At 31.6% G+C, this 25,000-nt stretch overlaps 1 pseudogene; it reads left to right on the top strand.

Moving 5' to 3' along the window:
• The first annotated feature begins 41 nt into the window (after nucleotides 1-41).
• LOC131070092 (probable leucine-rich repeat receptor-like protein kinase At2g28990) lies at nucleotides 42-24,031 on the top strand (annotated as a pseudogene).
• Nucleotides 24,032-25,000: the final 969 nt, after the last annotated feature.

Raw genomic sequence — 25,000 nt, 5'->3', positions numbered from 1 at the left:
AGCGTAACTTACATGTTTTTCCTCAACAGGTCACACCGTTTATGGAGATGGTTGAATATCCTGAAAAATTTGTAGAGATAGTGGACAAGCGATTGGTTGGCAATTACAGCAATAAATCCATTGCTCATGTGGCGAAGCTAGCAATTAGGTGTGTTGCAGACAACCCATTGTCAAGGCCTAGTGCAAGCGAAGTTTTGGTAGAGATGAAAGCGGCTGTGCAATATCACGCAACAAGTTTGGACATCTCTGAAGAGATCGATATTGATTATCAGGATCAGCAGATAAGTCCGATTACACAGAGGGACATCAATTCAACCGACAACAGTTCCTACTTTTCACGGTCTGAAAGTTAGTCCGTTGTACAAAGATGGTTAGAAAGACAAGAACCAAGACTATCGTGTATTTTTCCTTGAATTCAATTTTTCAATTAATTTTTGAATAAAAATATCTATAGTTTAATTTATTTCTATTCACTCATGTTAAATGGTGAATTGAAAATTCAATTTTCTATAATGTAAAATAATATATTTATCTGCAAGATACATTTATTACTATTAAATCATTATCACATTTTATACTGCCGTCGTTATTAAATACATTACATAAAAAAAAATTGTCTCTTCAACTATGGGACCCACACGCTTGCATTGCATTAAATAGAACGCTTTCCTACATTAATTTTGGCTGTATCATTCCATCGCTAGTATAAATGCACATGTATTATAATATTTACGTCTAGTATAAATGCACATATATTATAATATTTACGTCTGGTATAAAGAGAAATATGGACAGATTTAATAGCAGATTTTATTAATTTTCTTGTGAACAGGTGAATGGTAGTTAATTTTTATTATTGTATTCTCTTTTGCTTTGTTCAATGTATCTTTTTTTTTATTTATATATGTGAAATTTCATAAATTTATTTATTTATGTATAACATTTGCAGGGGAAAAGATTTTATAAGAGATAATTTATTAAAAAAAAAAATTCAAATCTTCCAAACTTATAATTTTAGATTTCTTTTAATTATAAATTTATATTTATAAATAATTTATTATATATTTAAAAAGACTTAAATAATTGATTTTCCTTTTCATTATAACTTTATATTTATAAATAATTTATTATATATTTAAAAAATCTAAAATATTATATTTATTTTAGAGATTTTAATAATTATTAGATTATAAAATATATGATATATAAATAATTGGTTTTAATATATATAATATAATTTTGTTAATAATATTATTTGAAAAAATATATAAAATTAACTAAGCAATATTTTTAACTTGAAGTAATGATCATTTTTACACATTCACATTTATATTCTTCTCATAATTTGTCATAAGAGAATTGTGATGCTGAAGAGAACCTCAATTTTAATTTTTTTTTATTGGAAGAAGAAATAGGGCCTAAATATGATGTTTATGTCATGTTTTCTATGTAAAATACAATCAAAATTCCTCTATATGTTCATGTCATGTTTTCTATGTAAAATATAATCAAAATTCATCTCTCTCTCTCTCTCTCTCTCTCTCTCTCTCTCTCTCTCTCTCTCTCTCTCTCTCTCTCTCTCTCTCTCTCTCTCTCTCTCTCTCTCTCGCGCAGCGCGCGCGCGCGTGCGCACACACACACACTTTCTCTATTTTTTCTTCCTTATCGATATATCTATCTATACATCTCTCTTTCTCTCTTACAGAAACACACACATGCATGTGTGCATGTTCACACAACTACACACATGCATGGGCATGTTTGCACAAGCACATACCATATTACTCTCTCTCTCTCTCTCTCTCTCTCTCTCTCTCTCTCTCTCTCTCTCTCTGTTTGTGTGTGTGTGTATAACCTCCCTCCGCCTCATCCAATACCTCTTTCTACTACTTGTCTTCGTCACCTACTTCCTATCTCACTCTTGTACCCTCTCTCTCTCTCTCTCTCTCTCTCTCTCTCTCTCTCTCTCTCTGTTTGTGTGTGTGTGTGTATAACCTCCCTCTGCCTCATCCAATACCTCTTTCTACTACTTGTCTTCGTCACCTACTTCCTATCTCACTCTTGTACTCTCTCTCTCTCTCTCTCTCTCTCTCTCTCTCTCTCTCTCTCTCTCTCTCTCTCTCTCTCTCTCTCTCTCTCTCTCTCTCTCTCTCTCTCTCTCTCTCTCTCTCCTCTCTCTCTCTCTCTCTCTCTCTCTCTCTCTCTCTCTCTCTGTTTGTGTGTGTGTGTGTATAACCTCCCTCCGCCTCATCCAATACCTCTTTCTACTACTTGTCTTCGTCACCTACTTCCTATCTCACTCTTGTACCCTCTATCTCTAAACTAACCAAATCCTTTTAATGTTTTATGCCCTAAACTAACCACACTATTGGTAGGAATTTGATACATTGTGTCTGTTGTTTAATGGCTACTACCTGTATAAATTATTTAGCATAAATTGGGCATAATGTTGACCCAGTTTAGATATGTTCTAGAAGAACCTCCAAAGTTATCGTTGTTCTTATCGAATTTAGTAATAATATGTTCGCTTTTAACATTATATTAAATTTAAAGAATATTATGGTTTTTAAATATGGAATATTACTATAATATATGATTATTTTAAAATTTAATATTTAATTAAATTTAATTTTATATTCACCAAATTGAATATTTTTAATCTTAAAATACAATAAATCTAATTAACCAAAAGTTTAAAAAATCATAATCAATATTATTGTTTATTTTTTAATTTTATTCAACATATAGAAAACTTTACCATATTGTAATATAAAAGAATAAAACATTTTTTACCATTTTTTTTCAAGAATAAGTGTCTAATTTATCATTTGTAAAAAATAATATTATAATATTTTTAAAAATAATTTATAAGAAATCTAATATTTTTCATTTTTGTTGGATAAAAGGTCGAAGTTGATATATATTAGATTAAAAAGATAATAAAAATAGAGAAATTTTAATATTTTAAAATAAAACCTAATCTTAATTCAGTTGAATCGAGAACAACTATCATCAACTAGTTCTATCTACCTACAATTATGGATCTATAACCAATACATGGGATATGAAGCCAGAGTTTAACAATAATATAAGTCTACAGAAATATTTTTGAATTCTTCAAAATATTCTCATGAAAACCCCAACCATCTTTGCTTCTATAACTTATGAAATCTAACAAAAGACAAAATATGAAAAAGAGCTTGAAACACAAGGCAATAGGCGCAAGTAGCTTGCTTGATCTTCTAAAGCATAGGAAGTGGAAGGAATAGCCGAACTGAACAAGGTCCTGAACCAAAAGGGATCCTCACCAATTCAATGCTTGGAGAGACCCCCCTACTATCTATTGATGCATCTTTGATATGGATAAATTAAAAGAGTGGATCCTCTAGGAAGCATTCCTCTACGTCTTGTTACTCTGGACCTTGTTCATCAACTATTTATTGAATCTCATCCACCCACTCATTAACTCTCTTTTCTGTTGATGTTGAATCAACTCCATCTTCTTCAATTTTTGTAAGGCAAAATAAGCTACATAAGAAATTCACATTCTTTTTAATCTTGAACTTCCTCGCTTTGAATGGCTCAACCTCTTCAATAAATAAGATAGGGAAATGAGGTAGAGGTTTGCCATTCCTAATTGTCACCATGTAATCTTGAGGGAGAGGAATGGTAAAATTTGCATTAGTATTTCTGAGGACCCTTCCCAAATCAACCAACAAGTAATTTTTGAGATGTAAGATTTTACTATTGACAACAAATTTTTTTTTAACAAATTCTTTAAATTGTTTTTCATCGTATAAATATTTTAATTTTCTTTCAAATAAAATATATATAAGCATTTTTTGATAACTAAAAATAACTAGAAAAGAAAGAACCCAATGTAAACAACCTATTTGTTTAACTTTCTCTGTAAACTACAAGATGAAGAAACAAACATGAATATATTAAATTGCAAGCCTTTGTCCAATTCTAAAATAGAATAGTTGACTACAACTAATTATATAAAGTAGTTTTCTCTAATGTTTTTCCATGTAACAATTGATTATGCATGGTTTACTCTAGTGTTATTTTGCAACTGACATCTCTTGCTAATGACATGAAAAAGAAACTTAGCTTCAATATAGAGCTCAAGAGTTAATTGTCTCAAATTGAGTCCCCAAGAAATAGCTATTGTCAAAGACCACAATAGATTTCCTCTCACAACTATGAACATTATTTTGGAGGAGAACTCACTTCATACTCTTGAAGAAAAGTGATGTCCATCTTTTTATACTACAGATTCTACACTTGTATCTCTTCTCTTTGATATGATTCATTGATTTGTTCCTCTTCATATCTTGAAAGTAGACTTTATTTTATATTATTTATTATTAGTTTATATATATCTTTCAATTAAAAGAAAAGAAGAACAAGACTTTTAGAACTATTTCTTGTTGACAAGTACCTATCACAAGAATAAGAAATAATTTACATGTACTCAAATCAATGAAGAAGTTCTTATAACACTCTTAGCACACTCTCTAAGGCATGGCTGAAAACCAACAAAGCTAGCAACAAAGGGAGACATGAATAAATGTCTGACTCATTCATGCCACACCAGAATTCAATAGTAAAAATGAATAGTCTGTTGCACTCATCATTTGTTTTAAATTTGATGCCCACATACCAACAAACTATCACGATCCTTTTCATTTTTATTCCTTAATCAAGCGTGACAATGACCATAATTAGTGGTATAATGCCTCCTTCATAAAGCACAAAATATTTTTCTATTTTATATTTTTTGAATGTTAAATTTGTAATATTACACAAAATAATTCACAATGAATAAAAATCTAATAGTTCAATTAATTGAAAAGAAAAAAAACCATCCTCTTCGTAAATCTATAATATTCACCAAAAAGATTTATCCTTTATCCTTTATCTAACTCCTCTCATTCCAATTGTTAGCATTCGTTTTGATGATAGGAAAAGTACTAGTGGTTGTGCATTTGTTTTGAGAGAGAGATTAGTTTCATGGACAATTAAGAAGCAACAACCAATGTCATTATACTACAAAACCTAAATACAGTGCAACAATATCTTTCTATACTTAGGTTATATGGATGAAACAAACTCTTAAGGATATCAGAGTGATATATGATTAATTTATTCCTGTTATGAGTGATAATATTAGTGCTATAAGTATTTCAAAGAATCCATTTTTGCATTCAAGAAAAAAACATATCTCAATCCATTATCATTTCTTAAGAGAGAAGGTTGTAGAGAAAGAAGTCATATTGGAATAAATTTTTACAAAAGAATAGGTTGAAAATATTTTGACTAAGGTGTTGATGAATGATACTTTTGAGTCTCTCAGGAAAAAACTAGGGGTTAGTGCCCCTCATTTTTCTAACTAGATGCGTTATAGTGATGCATCTTTTCGGGGAGAGATTAAATGCCTATCCTTTATCTCGTAGATTTATGTTGTTGGTGCTCTCAAGGGAGTAGTAGTGTGTGTTGGTTAGGATGTTATGTACCTCCCTTTGTCATTGTTGTCAAAGGGGGAGAGAGTTGTTTTGGGTTTGATATAATTGTTCAATTTATTCATGTTTTGTGATCAAGTGTTAGTGTTTCCATCAATGACAAAGTGGGAGATTGTTGGAAGGATGAGCTTATATGGGTTCCATTGATGTCAAACCTAGTTATGTGGATGGATGTGGGTCTGGATATTCTCTTGGTTGTTGTAGTTGTATTTTATGTAGATTGTGTTACAATTTACTAGATGTGGTTTCATGGCATGTTTAGTATTCTCAATATGTTTCTCAAATGGTTTCTTTGTTCCACGAGAGAGATTTGTTGATTTATGTTTGGGATATTCAGTTAGGTTATGACTTGGTGTGTTTGATTAAGTTATCTTAATTGGATCATATTATTTATATCTAGATATGGGTTGAAAGTTGTATTGAGATATTTTTATGGGTCTCACCATGGTGTGTGGAGGTTCACTTGAAGTATTTTGCATTGAAAGATGTTATGTGGCTGACTAATTACTATATCTACAAGTTACATTTGGTAATAATTTTAGAGAATATATTAACATATGTGGATCATTGGAATAATATTGGAAGGATGTATTGTAATATGTTTTCATTCCCTCTTTCTCATAGAGTAGACTGATCTAAGTATTTTTTGTTCAGGTGTCTTATTATGTGTTTTATTGCTTATTCTATTTTTGGCTGATCCATAATTAGGTTTTTAATGATTTATCTCATATTTAAGGAGCGCGGATGAATGAGTTTACTATGTGGATTGTGTCTCTCATCATCATCATTTGAAATTGAGTTTACTATGAGGCAAATGGTTATAATAGGAACATTTGAAATTGAGTCTCTCATCATCATTTTCACTATTCTTCAGCATCATCTGTTTTAATACGAGATAAGTTTTAACCATTTGCCTATTAAACCAAATGATATTTAAACACAGTACAACATTTCTCTTTAGAAAAAGGATATACTTCTCATTTCACTCTTAGCCAGGTTCATATTAATATGAATTGTAATAACTTGCTATCTGAGGCCTTCCCTTTTCGCACATCACTGTTTTTACTTGTACCCGGCCCTACTTTCCACTCGACAAACTGTGTTTACTATCAATTGACAGAGCGCGCTTAATCATATCAAGTTTAGGACGTCAGACAAATTGTCGAAATCACAGCAGGAATCTCGAGGCAGCTTGCGCAATCACAATAATAAAACCCATATTTTTTATTCTCTTAGGAACCAAATTTTCTTCTCTACCCTATATTCTTTTTTTGACCGCACTCACAGTAGCGTGATGTTTAAATTTTGATTGCGATAAGATTGCCGTTTCGTTTCTGGTCGTATATGTTTTATTGAATTATTTATTGTGTTTAAAATAGTATTGAAATTCAATAATTGAGTTTCATTGATTATTGTGGTACACATCCCGTCGCACTCAACATGCAAGACGTAGAGATATGCTGCTGGGATTAAGATTGTATCTGCGTCGTAGTCTATTAGCCTGTGCAAGTTGCACAATGTTTATAGCGTATATAATCTCATGCTATGTAGCTATTCAGATTACATTGTCACGGAATCCTTGAAGTTTAAACCAAGGACGGCATAGTTGGTATTATAAACTAGTATGGTAGTTTCTTATTGGCTAGAGTGAGGGAGCTGGCCTTCATATTAGGGTTTACTTAAAACTCTTATGTCTTGGTACAAGCTTTCATCATTTGCAAATAGGTTAATGTGGCTATATTCGGTTTTTAAAAATGTATAGGGTATTTGGCAATGGATATATTTATAAGGATAGAAAACACCGTTTTTGGTAAAATGTAAAAATGGTGCTAAGAAGTTTTATTAGTTTGGTATGGAGATGGAGTGTTATTTTATCATGGGATATTGTTACTATTTTAGTAATAAATTGTTATTTTTAATAATTAATAAAAATATTTTATGTATGTATGGTATAGCAATATTTTTCTATATGGATTATGATGTAAATAAATATAAAATTAATTATTGATGATTTTTTTTTAAATATCAATTATAAAGATTTTAAAAGGTTTCAAGCTTGTTAGTTTACCAACAAAATCTATGAGTTTTTCTATACCATCTCAACAAATCTTATTATCAACTACATGTTACCTTAAATATATCCTACCTCTTGAGGGTATGATTTAATAAGTGCGATTATAAGAACCTACTAGAATTGTTAAGCTTAAAATACTCCATTAAGGATAGAGATATGATGTTTGTGAAGATTTCATAATTAGAAAATAAATTTTAATTTTTTTGTTAGTTTTCATTATTTTTTTAATGATTTAAAATTTAGTTTCTTTTATCCTTGATGTGTATCTTTAAGAGAAGCAAGTTTGAATGATTGTTCAATGAAGAAATGAATAATTTTTAATGAAAATGTGCTAGCTTTTACTTACTTTATTTCTCTTTTAGTTTGATCATGCATTAAGCATGTTCTTTTTAAGTTGGTCATCTTTTATTCTTAGGGAATTTGAATAACTATGACCTATATAGTTGTGTTCTTTTCAAGCATATAGATATTATTATAATTTATATAATATTTTATTAGTGTTTTTTTTAATCATTAAATTATAGAAATTTGTCAAATTTGATTATGTACATGACAAATACATGTTATTAGTTCTCAAAAAATCATTATTAGAAATTATTAATAACAAGAACATGCCACTCCAATTTATATTATTTATAGAGCAGAATTATAAATATTGAACCATCAAAATGGACACCCTTCTATTATCATAAATGCTTTTAGAATCAATGGAAGTAAGATACAATGAAAAAACAAATAAAAGTATTTTGAATGGTTTGACAACACATCAACAAAATAAAGTTAAATGTGATAAAGAAAATGAAAAAAGGATTTATTCAATACTCAATCTACATCGAATATGTTAATTTCATTTTCTATTATATCACAAGGCCTCAAGGTATTGTGATCTCACTTATGACTCAAGAGAAGTGGTAACAAATCAAGAAATTGTAAAGAAAAACTATGAGATGTATTCTTCCAAAGTATAATCCACTCTTGATGGAAATCAAAGAGAGAAAATATCTAACCTCATTCAAAGTGATAGAGTTAGTAGCTTCTTTAAAACTCATGAGAATCATATGCAACTATGTACACAAAGTGTGATGAATGCTTTCTAGTTTGGAGTAAGAATTAAAGAAAAATGTAGAATTCATTTTTCTTAAATTAATAAACTTGAAGGAGGCTTCTATTAATAGAAGAAATTCAAGAGGAATAGGAGGAAAAATAAGTTATTAGAATAATTAAATAATCTTATCAAATTATTTTAAATATTATGAGCAACATGTGCATGCATTTACAAAGAGTAAATTTGACTTGGATATGTCAAGGCCATCTCCATTGACAAATTATTTGGGGAAACAAAATACTTCATATCTAACATGATAAAATAACAACATAAAAATGGGTAGCTCTTGGATGGAGGTTTCTAAAGCTAGATAACAAGTAAATCTAAGATTTTGTCAAGTTAGAGGAATATGTGAGAAGCCAAATAAAATTTGGCTAGGAAAAAGTATTCTTACTATAAAAATAAATCAAGCATAAACTATTTTAAAGCATTACATTTTGCGTATTCAAAATTTAGAGCACAATATTTTACATGTTATATAGCTTATACTTAAAAAGATAATTTTTTGTTTGAAGATAACTATTGTTTAATATTTGATTAATTAGCTAATTAAACATCCTATAGAAATTTCTTCAATGATATTAAACAAGATATTTCCAATCACTTTGCTTTACATTGAAGTGCATTCTCTCAAAGAAAATATAGATGGCTCATGATTGTGCTACAAACCTTATGAACAATATATTTTCAATGATTGAGTTTTATTATTAAAAAGAGATTTTAAAAAAATAAGACGAGAAGAAATGTGTTTAGGGATGCATTTGGAAATAAACAAAAAGATAGATTTTTAATAAAAAATATGATTTTTTTTCTTATGCATGCTAAAATTTATGTTGATAGCAAAGAGAAATTGATGAGAATGACTCTACATTTTTTTAATTTTATTTCTTTTTTCCTATCAAGAAATTAAATTGAAATTAAAAAAATTCCTTACTAGAAGTGCCATTTTTGTAGGGAAAATTCGTTTCTTTAAAAAACTTGCATAAATTTTGCTTTGAGTGCCAAATTTTGGCAAATGAGTACTAAAAAAAATGGCTGAAGATGAGCACTTTTCATCCACAAAGATCATGACGATTTTTTTCCCTTTTTTGTCAAAAATTAGAGGTTGAATCTAGTACATGTTTATTCTTCAACATTTCATAACTTTCACCCTAGAGATCATTTTTTAATAAAATAATAGAATTTGGAAAGGTTAAGACAACTACACAACTAAAATATTTGTCTTTTCTATATCTTGTATGAAAAATTATAATTGTTTTCATTGTAGGCCTAGAAAGTATTCTAATTTGGGAAAAGCCTTGTAATCACACTAACCATAAAAGTGGCAACATTGTAATTTATCGTTAGTTATTTTTGAGACTAGTAGAAATGAGATTGTCTCATGTGTCTTCTTACGCACACATTTTTCTCTTGCATATTAATATAACTTTTTGCACTTATAGATGCATCTATAGTTTGTATTTTAACTCTATATAACCATTTTGAATGGAAATATAAGATGATAATCTAGTTGAAATGGGGTCAATGGGACTTGATACAAAACCCAAGGATTATGTAAAAAAACTAAAAAATGGTTCAAAAAATTTGATGAAGCCTTTGGTACTCTTTGCATGTGAATCTCTATAGACTCGCTTTATCATATTGAAATTTGTGCTAGACCAAATAGAGTGTAGACAACTTCATAAAACATAATTTGTAATAACAATGTATTAAAGGGTTGAGTCCTACCAATTTTGACACTATACGAGACTTCTTAAAAAATTCAAAGTGAGATAGAAATTGGTATAGTGTTGAATCAAGAAGGAATGTGAATAATTGGTATTGAGTATTCTTTCTAAGCTTGGTACTATCTATTTTACATTTATTTCCATATTCTATGTTACAAAATGTGTCATAGGTTCCACCTATTAAATGCATTCTTTAGAATAGTTTTATGTAGAACTCACTAGGGAGTAGGATAAAATGGTTCTAATATGTGTAATTAAACCCTATAAGTTGTGTTCCTTGGTTATTAATTATAGAAAAAAGAATAGAAAAGGTCTAGAAAGCAAGATAAGAAACAAAAGAATAAGGAAGAGACAAGAAATATTAGAATTATTCTAATTTAAAAGAAGACATTTAAACCTCTTCATCAAAATGTTATCAACCTCAAAAGGAGGACAAGGAAAAGTGTTCCTATTGTAAAAGGCTTGGCCATGATGAACACAATATTGCAAATGTGGTTTGTTTTGTCATTGATGTCAATCTTGTTTGGTGTTTTCATGTGTGTTATGAATTTGTTCTTCTAGTGACAAAGACAAAGAAGAGGTTGCAGTGGTTTAGCTGTGTCATTGTGCTATATAGTTCATAAATAAGTATTTAGATGTTGTTATGTTGTTTGGAGGTTACATTGACTAAATATTTTAGGGCATGTTCATATGGCTTGTGCAATGTTCTAGTTCAAATTTCACATCTTGGTTTTCTTGAAAAGTGAAGTTATGTTGTTCTCTTGTTTTATGTGGTCAATTGAGTTGGTCCTTGACTGACTCAATTAATTTGTCTTATTTGGATCATACTATTTTGGTCTGAATATACATTGGACCTTGATTTAATATATTTATATGGGTCTTATTGTGGCATGTGAAGATTTGCATGGAGTAATTTATATTGGGTGATGTTTTTGGGTAAACTGATTAATGTGCTTTATTGTTTATCTACACATTAAATTTGATGTTAACTTTGGAGGATGTGTTAACTAGTGCATGGTTCATTCAAATCTAATTTGGAAGAATTGTTGTGATGTATTTTGGTTCTCTTTATCTCTTGGAGTGGACCACATTCAGTGTAGTTGATCATAGTGGCTTAATTTTTCTAATTTATGAATATTTTATTTGTGGCTGATCCAATTAAGGTTTGTAAAAAATAACCTAGTATAATAAATATATGAGTGGATGTGTAAATTATTATATAGATTGGTTTGGATTGATTGTAAATGATGTGTAAGCTTATGTGGAGAATTAGTAGTGTGTATTTTAGTCTATAATGAACTTCGATGATTATATCTTTTAGTGTGATAGAGTTTTGAGATAATGAATGTGTGAGTTATGCTTGTTGTGATATTGTTCACTTGACATAGTGGTTCAAGAATAGTTTCGTGATTAGGAGATCTTGTTCGTTCAAATAAATCATTTCTCTATTCCTATTGGAAGATAGTGTGTCATTTTGGCAGCTTATGCAAATCTATTTCTTTCCTTGGATCAGTGAACTTTGATAATGAAAGTCCATTATATCTTTCCCTAAGATTGAGCTTCTGAGTATGAAAGTACATTGTACGTTTCCCTAAGGTTGTGCACCTTAGTCTTGCAAGTTAAAATCAAAAGCAGTGAGCTGCCTTGGCCTTGAGCCTAAAACATTGTAATCAATTATTCATATCGTGAGAGTTATTCTCACCATGGTTTTTCCTTACTTAAGGTTTTCTATATAAATCTTGTGTTCTCTTGTGTATTGTTCTTTGTGGTTTCATTTTTCATTATTAAAAATTGTGGGTTGAGATCTAAGAGGTTAAAAATAAATTAGTTTAAGGTTTAGACTAATTCACATGGCCTCTCAAAACTGAGGCCTATTCAACAATTTCTATTAGAGTGAGGGTCTTCTAAGATAAGCTTAACTACTTGAGGAAGGTTGGGGATGGCACAAGAAATAAATTTAAGGACACCAAAGTTTGATGGCACAAATTATTCTACATGGAAGTCATGGATGAAATATCATTTGAATTCTCTACTACTTGGAATATGGGATATTATTGAGTCTAGTTATACTTCTCTAACCTTTGGTCCTACTACTCCAAATGGACTCAAAAATCATAAAAATAATGCCAAGGTAATCAATATACTTGTTAGTTGTTTTAGTGACTTAGAGTTCTTGAAAGTCAATGGTTGCAATGTATTGCAAAGAAAATTTGGGATAAGTTGAGAAACATTTACGAAGGAGATGAGAAGACCAAGCAAGTCAAGATGTAGAATATAAAGTACACATTTGAGACACTGAGGATTTCTTCAGATGAGAAAATTGAAGGATATTTGCACTGAGTGAATGAAATAGTAAATTCTATTAGACGTATTGGTGGAAAATTCAAGGAAAATAAAGTTCTGAGAAAAGTAATGAGGACACTACCAAGTTCTTACAAACCTAAGTTGTATACTATTAAAGAAAGTCATAACATGGATACATATACCTTGGATCGGCTTTATGGATCGCTCTCTACCTTTGACATTTTAGAGATTGAGGAGGTGCACATTGACATGAAGAAGCTACATTCAAAACTACCAAGAAGATTAAATATATACCTAAAAGAAGCAATGACCCAGATAATATTGGAAAAAACTTGGTGAGTAGACTAAACGAAGGATATAGGAAATACAAATATAAGTTGACCTCCAGATGTTTTAATTGTGAAAGAATTGGTCATTATGTTGTTAGATGCACTTTTAGGAAAGATAAATATAAGAGATCCAATGATGATAATAGGAGAAATGATACTTATGGGAGAGATGACAAAAACAAAAGAATAGATGATAGAGATAAGCATAAAATGAGTTTTTTCTCAATGTAGACTTATTCCATTGGAGAAAAAGTGTAATGACTCAAATGATGAATCAACATTTTTAGCCTTAGAAGAAAAGCATAGTGGAAGGTTTGGTACTCCACATGATAAGAATAACAGTGAGAGATCAATGACTATGAAGATTGCACTGCAAGTAAAAGTGTAACCTAAGGCTTAGATAATTAATTGTGGATGCTCAAATCATATTACAGGTGACAAAAGGAAGTTCATAGGATTTGAAAGATATGATGGCGGACTAGTAAAGTTTTCTCATGAGGAAGTTGCACTTATTTGTGGTAAAGGAACCATATCTATTGATGGTAAGCATAATGCAAACAATGTTTATTATGTTGAAGCTTTGAGACATAATATTTCAAGTGTGGATTAGATGTGCAGTAAAGGATACAAGCTCATATTTCATGGTTCTGGATGTGACATCAAAAAAGGAGGCTACAAAGGATTATTTGTAGAAGGTATAAGAAGAAATGGTAATGTTTATTATGTAAAAGAAAACAATGAAAGTAGTTTTTTGTTGGTATAGAGTAGTGAATGTTGGTTGTGGGACAAAAGAGTGAGACATATTAACTTTGATGATATGGTGACGATTAGTTTTACTCATGCTATGAGAGATTTACCAAATATTTTTCAAACCTGCCAATACAATGCGTAGAGGCATACAACCAGCTAAAGGAAGGTATTGAAGTATTTGAGTAGAGTGTTGACTATGTAATTAGTCTATATAAATTTAGTCATGCATGACTTCAATCTACAAAAGAGATGCAAAAAGAGATTGAAACCTTTGAAGCAAGGATTATGGAGAAGTTTGAGTAGTCTGCCTTAAAGGAGGACGACGATGGAAAGGAAAAAATAATGTTAGAAGGATTATAGTCAAAATTAAATAAGGTAGGAGATTAGAGAGAGCACATCAAAAAAAAAATTCAATTGGTTAAGGTCTATTTGAGATATTCATCTGACTAGTATGGTGAACATTTTGAAATATTATCAAGCATTGAGTGCAATTATAGTTGTTCTTGGTAGCTATGATGAAGTAGAAGAATTCATTTTAAAGATGGAATGTCATCTCAATATCTTAATTTTTGTGGGAGTTTACTAGAGTTATGATTGGAAACAATTGAAGGCTATTCACAAAGACATCATTTATCCAACTCAACAAGGTGAAGGAAGTTCCTAGAATAGCATCCAGTAAAGTGTTGCTGATCTTGTACATAGGAAACATTTTTTGAGAATATTGTGTATATAGAAACCTTTACAAGGTCCTTAAGATAGTGGGAGTTGTGTATAGTGTACTAGTTTTACTAGTATACCCTTTGTCCTTGATGTCAAAGGGGGAGGAGTTTTGAAGAAAGAAGAAGCTTTTTTATTTTGGCACAAGTATTGCCATCAATGACAAAGAGGGAGATTATTCCAAATATAAGTTTTGGCCATCATTGACGTCACACTTGCTGGTCCAAAAGGGACACTTAATCCTTCCCTAGGTTTGGAAATGGTTATGAGTTATGAGGTTGGTGTAAGTCTATACAAAAGTTGTGTGGATGTATGGAAGGCACTCACAAATGTTTGTAATAGCAAATAATGATATGTTGAAGTGTTTCTAAAGCTCTATTGATGTTTTGTGCATACATTGGTTGACTTTGAATATTGTCCAATTGTTCTGGTGAATAGTTTGTCTTATCCCTCTTTTGTGAAATGCATGATGGGTATACTTCAAATGGCTATGCAATCTTAGGACAATATTTATGAATGTATATACAAATCAACTTTCAATTTATTAGGAACTTACAATAGATGTTGCTTCTGTCTATGTTTTGGTAGTACAATTTAATAAAACGTTATGGATGAATTATTGCATTTCTCAGCTTGGTGATTGATTAAGTAATGCGGATAATTTATATGGGTTTCGCAGTATCATATGCTGTCATGTTGATCTATTTTGTGGTCTAGATTGAAGTTTGGAAAAGTTATGATTGATACTAGCATTTGAGGTAGACCTAAGAGTTTTTGGTCCATTTGGTAACGTGTGGTTATATGAAAGCTATTTTGGGAGTATCTAGAAGTTGTGCCAACATGCTGTGAACTTTCACATGTCCCATTTTTCTTCTAGACTTTCTTTGGAGATTATTTTGAGGTTGATGGTTATACATCCACACATTACATCTCTCTAAGTCGACCTAGCAAATACCATTGCAGATGAATTTGATATCATTGTATTGAAATCTGAACATGAAGAACTGTTGCCCAAAAGGGACATTAAGTTAGAGGTTGGAGGATCAAATGAGTAACAAAGTAGTTATGAAGACTACTTCTAATGTGTATTGTGGTGCTAGCATTTTGATAGATGTTTGTATACAATTTAGTCTTATTGATATTTCTATACCAAAAGAATCATATCTTGTCTTGAAGAAGTGATCTTTAGTTTGTGCAAGAGACCATTGCATCTTGCTCCAAAGTTGTGTGCCTTAGCTTGCAAGTCATCTTTTGAAGCAGTTAGCTCTTTGGCCTTTGGCCCAAGACACTATAATCTATTATAATAAATATTGTGAGCTTGATTCTCACCATTTTTTTTCCCTATTTGGTTTTTCCATGTAAAAGTCCTAGTGTTCATGTGCATTTGATTTAGTAGACTTAGTTATTTCTTTTTATGTATAAGATAAATGATAATGCAAGAAGTTGAATCTAATCAAGTTCTCAACATATGCTGATTTGCCCCCATCTCAGCAATCCATAGTGTTCAACACACATTACAAAAAGCATTAGACCTAAGGAAATCCAAATTATTAGCTCCTTCTTTCTTTGGAATAAGAACAAGGAAAGTTGAATTCAAGGCTTGAAGCATTGATGAAATTCCCGAACAACCTCCAATAAATCTAATTGAACAATATCTCAAAACTTTTGAAAAATCTCAATGGGAAACCCATCTACTAGGGGCTTTGCTTTTATTCATCCCAAAAACTACCTCCAATTCAAACAAAGAGATTCAAACAAAGAGATTGAGTTGATGAGTGATTCATTCATCACATTAGTGACTAAAGAGGGAAAACATGTCAATATCAAATTCTCCTTACCTTTAGTAGGAGGTAAATCTTTAGTGAAAAGAGTAGAGTAAAATTGTCTAACTTCATGAGACATCCTCAAAGACAAGTGAACTGAATGCCTATCGAGTTAACTAAAGAGGAAATATAACTTCCATTCTTACAAGTTTTTTAATAGAAAATCTCTTATCAAGTTTTGCAACTTGACATTCTTTACCTTGGATACCCCTTGGTAACAAGCTTCAAGAATGTCTCAAGCTTTCTTTGAAGACTCTGCACTAGAAACCTTTGAAAACATGATGTCAATTAAACCTTGTTGAATAAAGCCTAGAGCTTTATTGTTTTTCTTTTTGTTCTCCTTCAACAGATTTTTGTCAACATTTGTTAAGGCCATTTCTACTACTTGGCAGTCACAAATCCCCAAACATCGCAAGCACAAAGTAATGTTCTCATTCTGATAAACCAAAAATTATCATTTTTCTCAGTCAAAATAGGAACCTTGCTTTTTGAGGCCATCCTAATTCAAATTTCAGATAGCTATAATCATTAGATGAAAGATAAGGGCTCTTTACAAAATAGTCTCTGAACTCAGTCACACTGAGTGTAGCTCTCCCTGAGCTCTGAAACCAATTTGTAGGTTGCAGAGGAATCAAAACAAAATAGAGTATCAAGAGAAAATAGAACAGAGTATTGACAAAAGTATGCTACAGCAGACAAAACAAACTTTCTAGTCATCGATAATAAACAATGCAAATATGGAACTCTACAGAGAGTTCTGAGAGATCTCTAATTTGTGCTTCAATAAAAAAGCCAGAGTTACATAAAGATTTATTTATAAGGAAAGTCTCCTCCAGTCGGTGAACAGGGGCGGTTTGGAAACTTGTACTGCACGGCAAGTTAAGATACGCAGAAAAAACAGATTTTCTCCACAGCAAGACATGATAAGCATAAAGCAGATTTCTGGAGAGTTGGCCTTCAACGGTCTTCAAGCAGCGGAGGGAGAAAAGATTGTTTACGGTGAAGACGTCAATGTCCAACAAACAGAAAAATTATTGTTTATTTCAAAACAAGCTGAATCATTCCATTCAAACCTGGAAGATGGAATTGTCTTAATTTTATTCTAATATGTTTCCCTTGGATTTTCCACATTTGTTTAATGTTTGCGGGGTCTTTGCCATAGACCCAACATGCACATATGTTTATTCATTGTCGTATCCTGTTAAATCATATGAGAACAGTAATATTCCTTAGTTTTCTTTGCTTAGTGGTCTGTTGCCTTCGTTAAAAACAACACAATATTAATGACACATATGACATCATGCATTTTAATTATTTAAACCAAATGTTGCTAGAAGCTTCAAAGCATGGTCAGGAACAGCATCATCCCTATTATTAAAATGTATCGAAGTTTCTTCTTGACTAACAGATTATCATTTCAAAAAATACAACCGAGAGCCTAAAACTTCATGAATTATTGAATAGCTGCTCCATCTGCTATAGGCCTGACTTTCTGTCCGCGTATTACAAAACTAATGTTAGAAAATATATATCATATCATTAAGCCATATGTAAGTAGGTAAAACGAATTTTCTGAATCTTTTTCAGGATAACCATAGAGAAGTTCTTTAGGGGTTCCATTCTAATGGTACAGGTAGTGCTTCTTATCATCTGGTGGCGTATAGCTTTCGTTATTGCTCAACCAGGTCAGTATATGCCTATCAAATCCTAATTCCATCTGCAAATAACACTATTTCGTTTAATTGAAAACGATTCTGTTTTATGTATGTCTTGTTAAAAGCAGGATTTCTTAGCATTAATTGTGGCGGGAAATCAAATTACACAGATGAAAACAATATAGAATGGGTTCCCGATGATAATTACATAGAAGTGGGGCAGAAAGAAGAAATTAAAAACTCTAGTTTGCCACTATATGAGCAAAGCCTTCGAGTCTTCCCACAGCCTCTCAATAAGTCTTGCTATAAACTGCCCATAACCCGCAACGTACCTCATCTTGTGAGAATATGGTTTTATAATGGCAATTACAGTGGACAGCCAGATTTGCCAATCTTCAAATTCTCAATTGAAACTACAGGAATGTTGGCCTTAAGAAACATTTCAAACAGAAGTACACAGCACAACGTATCGAGCGAGGGGATTTTGGTTAGTTCTGGAGATGTTTTGTTTATTTGCTTGATTAGAATCTCTGAGATCGTTAGTCCTTTTATAACTGCTATTGAGTTGAGAACTCTTCGACAAGGCATGTATCCTCAAGTTAAGCCCGGAACAATGTTGCAAATGGAAGCAAGATATGATCCTGGTGGAAATTCGACAATCAGGTAATAACTCTTATCTTAGTTTGTGATCTAGAAACCCTTTTTTGGGGTCTTAGGTTTCACATCTCTTTTCTCATCTTATTGAGGCGTAGCTGACTAGTTATTTAGGTATCCACAAGATCAATTCGACCGCCTTTGGAATCCTCTAAATATACCAGGAGCGCAGAATGTTATGATGCAGGAGACAATCTCAACCGACGCCACCCAGGACCTTCCTCCATCTGCCGTTATGCAAACTGCTGCTGTTGCACCTGACGGCACGAATATAATTGATATGACTTTTCCCCAAATAAGTAATCCTCTAGTGCTAATGTATTTTGCAGAGATTGAAATGGTTAACGCATCTGAATCAAGAAGTTTCAGGGTTCTTGAAGCTGATGGTAATATGTTAGAAAACATTAGTTTGGCAAGAAACTTTTCTGCAACAGAGGTATCGTTCACATTTGTGGGAACAAATCTGTCTCTGTACAATCTCCCGAATTCCGGCTCCCCTCCTCTCATCAACGCTTTCGAATATTACCAGCTAATTACAACTGAACCAGCAACTTATACAGGGGATGGTAAGAACTTCATGCTTTTGAATATTTTTCTACTGTGAGGTGTTGTTTTATATTAAAACTCTTACAAAGACGACTGATTTGTGATTCTGCAGCTGTTGCTCTAGCTTCTCTGAAACAACGGTTTCCAATAAATAATTGGATTTCAGATCCTTGCTTCGGTCTTCCCTGGGAAGGAATCCTGTGCAATAACAGTATCTCCTCTGTCAGAGTTTCGGAAATGTAATTTTTGCTAACATAATTCTTTTTTTTTTACTTTATGGGTATGATTGTTGAACATGGAAGTAGGAGGCCTAACATATTGGTGATTATTGTTTATATTCAGCAACTTGTCCGGAAGGAATCTGACAGGATCCTTACCCACAGCTCTTGCTCAGATGACTGAACTCATTAACATGTAAGTGACTAGAACCTTATATGCATTTGTAGGAAAATCAAAAGCTATTTGAAGTTCAATCCTAACAATAATGAGAGCTTTCAAAGGATTCATTCTTTTCTGTCAAAATTTACAAGGAGGCAAGCAATAAATTTATATTTAACATAGTTGATATAGCATGAGAAGAACACCCAGACTTTCGTAAACTTTCAAGTGAAGAAAATCTTGCAGTTAGTTGAAAAACCAGAAGTACGTATACGAATTGTAACATTTTTAAATAGCATAGTTAAAAACTTCATATTGCATCCTGAAATCAGAAGAACCAAACCGAAATAAAACAACTTAAGTATTTTTCCTAGCAAAAGGTTCTACCCAAAAAAAAATTATGATCTTTTTAGTTTCCCTCTTCTATATGATTGAAATAACCCGTCTTCTCTTCATTCTGAAGTTGGCTTTCAACCATAAGCAAGCGTTCCTTTCGAAAATTTCTATCTTCAATATGAATTTTAGTTATAGACTGAATTCTAGATGGACAAGTCACCGTTCTCTATATTTGTTAAAAATTACTCTATGTAAATTGGTCTTAAAGACTGAATTCTAGATGGCTAAGTCACCATTTAAATTGGAGTTTACTGTGATGATAGTAGCAACCTTTCCAGGGAGCAATTAAGATAACTTTAATTATATTAAATAAAAATTAAATTAAAAATTAACAAAATAAATATAAATCATAAAGGTAAATTTGGTAGATTAATTTTACTTTTTTGAAATAATTCAAACATTAGTTTATGTAAATTAGAAATGTTTGGATATAAAATGTGTATGTTTGTTAAAATTCATTCTGTTTGTCAACATGTAATTTGCATTATTATTTAACAATTATTTATCAAATGATGTTAAATTGTAAGGGTCAATTTGTCCTCAAAGGAAGAGTTCAAAAGTAAATTTTATAGCTATGGACAAGTCATGGTAGACAACATAAAAGCATGCTAAGATCCTATGCACTTATTTATCTATTAGAATCCTCCAAATCCAAATATTATTATATTTTCTCATTGCTTGGGATATTGGAATTATATAGGATGTTAAATAATTTTCAAATTAGTATCTTTAATTACCTAATTATTTTATTTAAATATTTGAAATTGGAGTAAGTTCTATATTGCGTTGGATTGCTTTTTCTTGCCATAGAATTGATCTAGGATAGAGAAATTTAGGATCTCCAAATAAGAAATAGACATAAAATTGTGAATTAATAATGAGAGAAATGTATGAGAATGGGTATAGATAGGATTGAGATAAGTTCAAATATATATAAGTGCATGTAACAAAACATAAATAAAAATAGATAGACATTCAAGAAAAAAAGAACTTAATACAAAAATATACATCTCATTGTGTACTAAATTAAATTACTCCATTAAAATAAATCTAAAATAAAATGTTGCAGTTATCTTTTATTAGCTAATAATTATTTATTTAATTATTAGTTTATTATACTCCATGCTTAAGCTAAACTTAAACTTAAGAATCTTATTATTTTCTAGGGTTTTCACCTTTAGGGTTTCGAGTATCCTCTTATAAGGATTCTCTCTTTCTTTTTTCATAACAACTGTAATTATTGAATTGCATTCTTGTTGCACAATCAATATGACTCCTTTTTTCTAGATCTCTGAATTCTGGGAGCTAAGAGTTGATTTTTCCTCAACTCCAATATAAAATAAAAATTAATATAAATAAAAAATTTAACATTCCAAACAAAAATAAATGACTGAAACTAAAACCAATATTTTTAATAATATTTAAATTTATTTATGAAATATTATTCTTAATATATCTTTCAAATACTAAAATTTGTGAAATATGATTCTCAATATATATTATAAAATCACTTATTTTGCAAACCTTTATACTATCCGTGAGGAAAAAGAAAACTCATAGCAATGTCGTCTCTTGGGTTACCACTGTTGTCAGACTTACATAATTCATGCATAAAATTAGTAGAAAACATTTATTTGGGATTTGCATTGGACTTAATTCTTTCTTACCCACTTGGATGTCTAATTAGATCCCTGGCAAATAACAATTTTAGTGGACACTTGCCTAACTTTTCCAACCTAGCAAAACTGGAGAGAATGTAAGTATTTCGAAAAACACCCTGAACTTTGTTCTTTCGTAATGTTTACATATATCCAACAAGCCTGCTTTAATGTTGAAACTTCTTAACTAATAAGGATCTGTGGATTTCGGTAACCGAGTTATGCAGAAATTTACAAAACAACAGGTTGAGTGGCGAAGTTCCAGACTGGTTATTCCAACTACACAATCTTAAAGAGTTGTAAGTTTTCTGAAGTCACTCGTATATTACAGTCAATACTATCGTATAAACACTGAAAATTTATAATGATTTCTTTTCTGATCTTGACAGACTCATAGACAACAATAATTTCAGTGGTGTAATTGCTCAGAGATTCCTGAATCAGATATCAATAACGTAATCCTTTTATAAAGTATTCCTTTTTAGGTTTTCCATGATACTATTTTGTATAGCATTTTCTTCGCGAAAAACGGTGAACTTGACAATATGGAATATGTTTGTTTTCTACTCAAATCAGATACAAAGGCAATCCGTATCTTAGTATTCTCTCACAAAATTCAACCCAATCCAACTCAAAGAAGAGCAATGTAGGAGTTATCTCTGGAATTATATCAGGCGGCATCATAATAATAATTGTTATTTTAGCTGTTAGTATTGTTGTGTACCGAAGGAAATTCAGAAGAAAAGACATTGCCAATAGAGACTCTAAAGGCAACGCTTCAGGGAGCAAATCGGTATATCTTCAGGATCCTGGTAAGAAAATGTTTCTGCTTTAAGTAAGCACCTAATAAATCAACTACCTTAAGTAGAATGACATCCAATTAAAATGAAATGCAGATTACTCAATGGTTTTGGTACCAAACCCATCAAAATCCCGTGCATTTACCCTAGAAGAGATGATGATAGCTACAAAAGAATTTAGCTGTAAGATCGGACAAGGTGGCTTTGGATCTGTGTTCTGGGGTAAATTGGAGGACGAAAAGCAAATAGCAGTAAAAGTACTGTCAAGTTTCTCCAATCAAGGAGCTTCAGAGTTTCTAAACGAGGTAACACACGATTTTCCAACTTCCATTTCAGGATTCAACATAGCAATGTTCAATTTCATTCTCAATAAAATCAATTATAACAGAAATCTAATATATATTATTTGTTTCAAAATTACTGAGCAGATTGATCTTCTGTCAAGAGTTCATCACAAGAACTTGGTGTCTTTACTTGGTTACTGCAATGAATCCAGAGCATTAATGCTGGTATACGAATATATGCTTGGAGGGTCCCTAAAGGATCACCTTTATGGTAACTAAATTTCCTCCGGAAAATTTTCTCTTAGTTCCTGCACATTGATGAACATAAAAAAGTTCAACTTCACCACAAAATTATCACGCTATCACTTTCCTCTCCCAGGTACCAGTGCAGAGCAATATCCGAATCTAGATTGGAAAAACAGGCTTAACATAGCTTTAGATGCAGCGCGAGGTAAACATTTTCTGGTATAAAGCTAAATCTCATGACCGGTCTGCTTGATCTAATTGTACTTTTAATTTTTTGAAGGATTGGAATACTTGCACGTAAGTTGCACCCCAAAAATAATTCACAGAGATATAAAGACTGCCAACATCCTTCTAGACGACAAATTAAATGGGAAATTGGCAGATTTCGGTCTTTCAAGAGTAACAATTGATGGAGAGGCTTCTCATGTGACAACTACTGTGAAGGGAACCGTTGGATACCTAGATCCAGAGTAATTTTCTACTTGCTTTCTCTTTGCCTAATCCGTAATGCTAAACATGAGAAAATTTTCAATTCTAATCTTTTGATGTTCTATTTTTATGCGTTGCAGGTATTTTAAGACATATATGCTGACTGACAAGACTGATATCTATAGTTTTGGGGTGATTTTGTTAGAGATCATTTGTGGCAGGGCACCTGTAGATGCAAAAGTTTCTAGTGATGAAATTAACCTTGTTAGATGGGTATGAAATTCTATCAGCCCTCCATCATGCAAAAAAGGACACTAATTTGAGGTGATATTTATCAGGGAAGTTTAACAGTGTAACTTCGTTGCTTGTTTTGGTTGAACAGGTCACACCGGTTTTGGAGATGGCTGAATATCCTGAAAGAATTGTAGAAATAGTGGATAAGCGATTGGTTGACGATTACAGCCTAAAATCCATTGCCCATGTGGCGAAGCTAGCAATTAGGTGTGTTGGAGATAAACCATCGTCAAGGCCTAGTGCAAGCGAAGTTCTGGTAGAGATGAAAATGGCTGTGCAATATCATGCATCAAGTGTGGACTTGTCCGAAGAGATCGATATTGATTATCGAGATTAGCAGATAAGTCAAGCAACTCTATCGGATTCCACTACACAAAGGAACATTTCCAACTTTTATCGGGAGGAAAACAAGTCCATGTGTTATACAACGATGGTGGAAAAGAGAAGAACCGAAACGATCGTGTATTTTTAGTTCAGAGCCGTTACATATAAGAACTAGGATTGGTAATGGCTACTGCCTGTAAAAATTACTTACCATGGGTCTAAATGTCCGAACTTACGGTTGGTCTTACAAATTTGTGAACCAGAAAATTTGTTCAGACATTCTTCATACTGTTCTTACAAAAATATTGGATATAAGCAATATAGTGTTTTCTCATGTTTAGAATGTTATTGTGACATCCCCAAGTCAAGCCCCATCCGACTGGGCATTAAATGGTGAAATATTAATAAAAACAAAATATTGAAAGGAAAAAGAAATAAAGGATAAGACTGGGAAAGAACACGTCAGATGACCTTCTGCAACTTTTATTAAAAAGGCATTAGCGTCTGTGTATGCAGTGGTATCCCTCAGCAGATTTCACTTCTCTGAGTACAAGATGATCCCAGAAGATTCCGATATATTGTATAGGATGAGAGATTATGAGACGTTGTCTATACGTATACGTATATGTATATGTATGTTAGACTTATAGACTATGTGTTTTGGTGTGTCAAAGTATTTGGTCAGAATTTATAAGTCTGCAACTATTATACATTAGTAATTTGAAAAACTCGTCTAATGCACAGACATGTATTATATATAAATATATCATACTCTGCATTGTAATGTTTTAAAGTGTTTTCGTAAAATTTCTAGAACTAAGATTGTAATGTGTTTAAGAGAGTAGCAATAGACTTTGTTACACTATGTTCTATTACATTTGTCATATAAAGACAAAGAAAAAACATTTATTTAGCTTAATTTATTTTTTATTTGATTAAAACATGAACATGTTAAGTTATAGTAGTGGTCACACTATAATTA

Source organism: Cryptomeria japonica, chromosome 1 (genome assembly GCF_030272615.1).
Source record: "Cryptomeria japonica chromosome 1, Sugi_1.0, whole genome shotgun sequence".
In the NCBI taxonomy this organism is placed as follows: domain Eukaryota; kingdom Viridiplantae; phylum Streptophyta; class Pinopsida; order Cupressales; family Cupressaceae; genus Cryptomeria; species Cryptomeria japonica.
The sequence above is the reverse complement of the archived record's forward strand: the minus strand, read 5'-3'. Positions and strand labels throughout refer to the sequence as shown.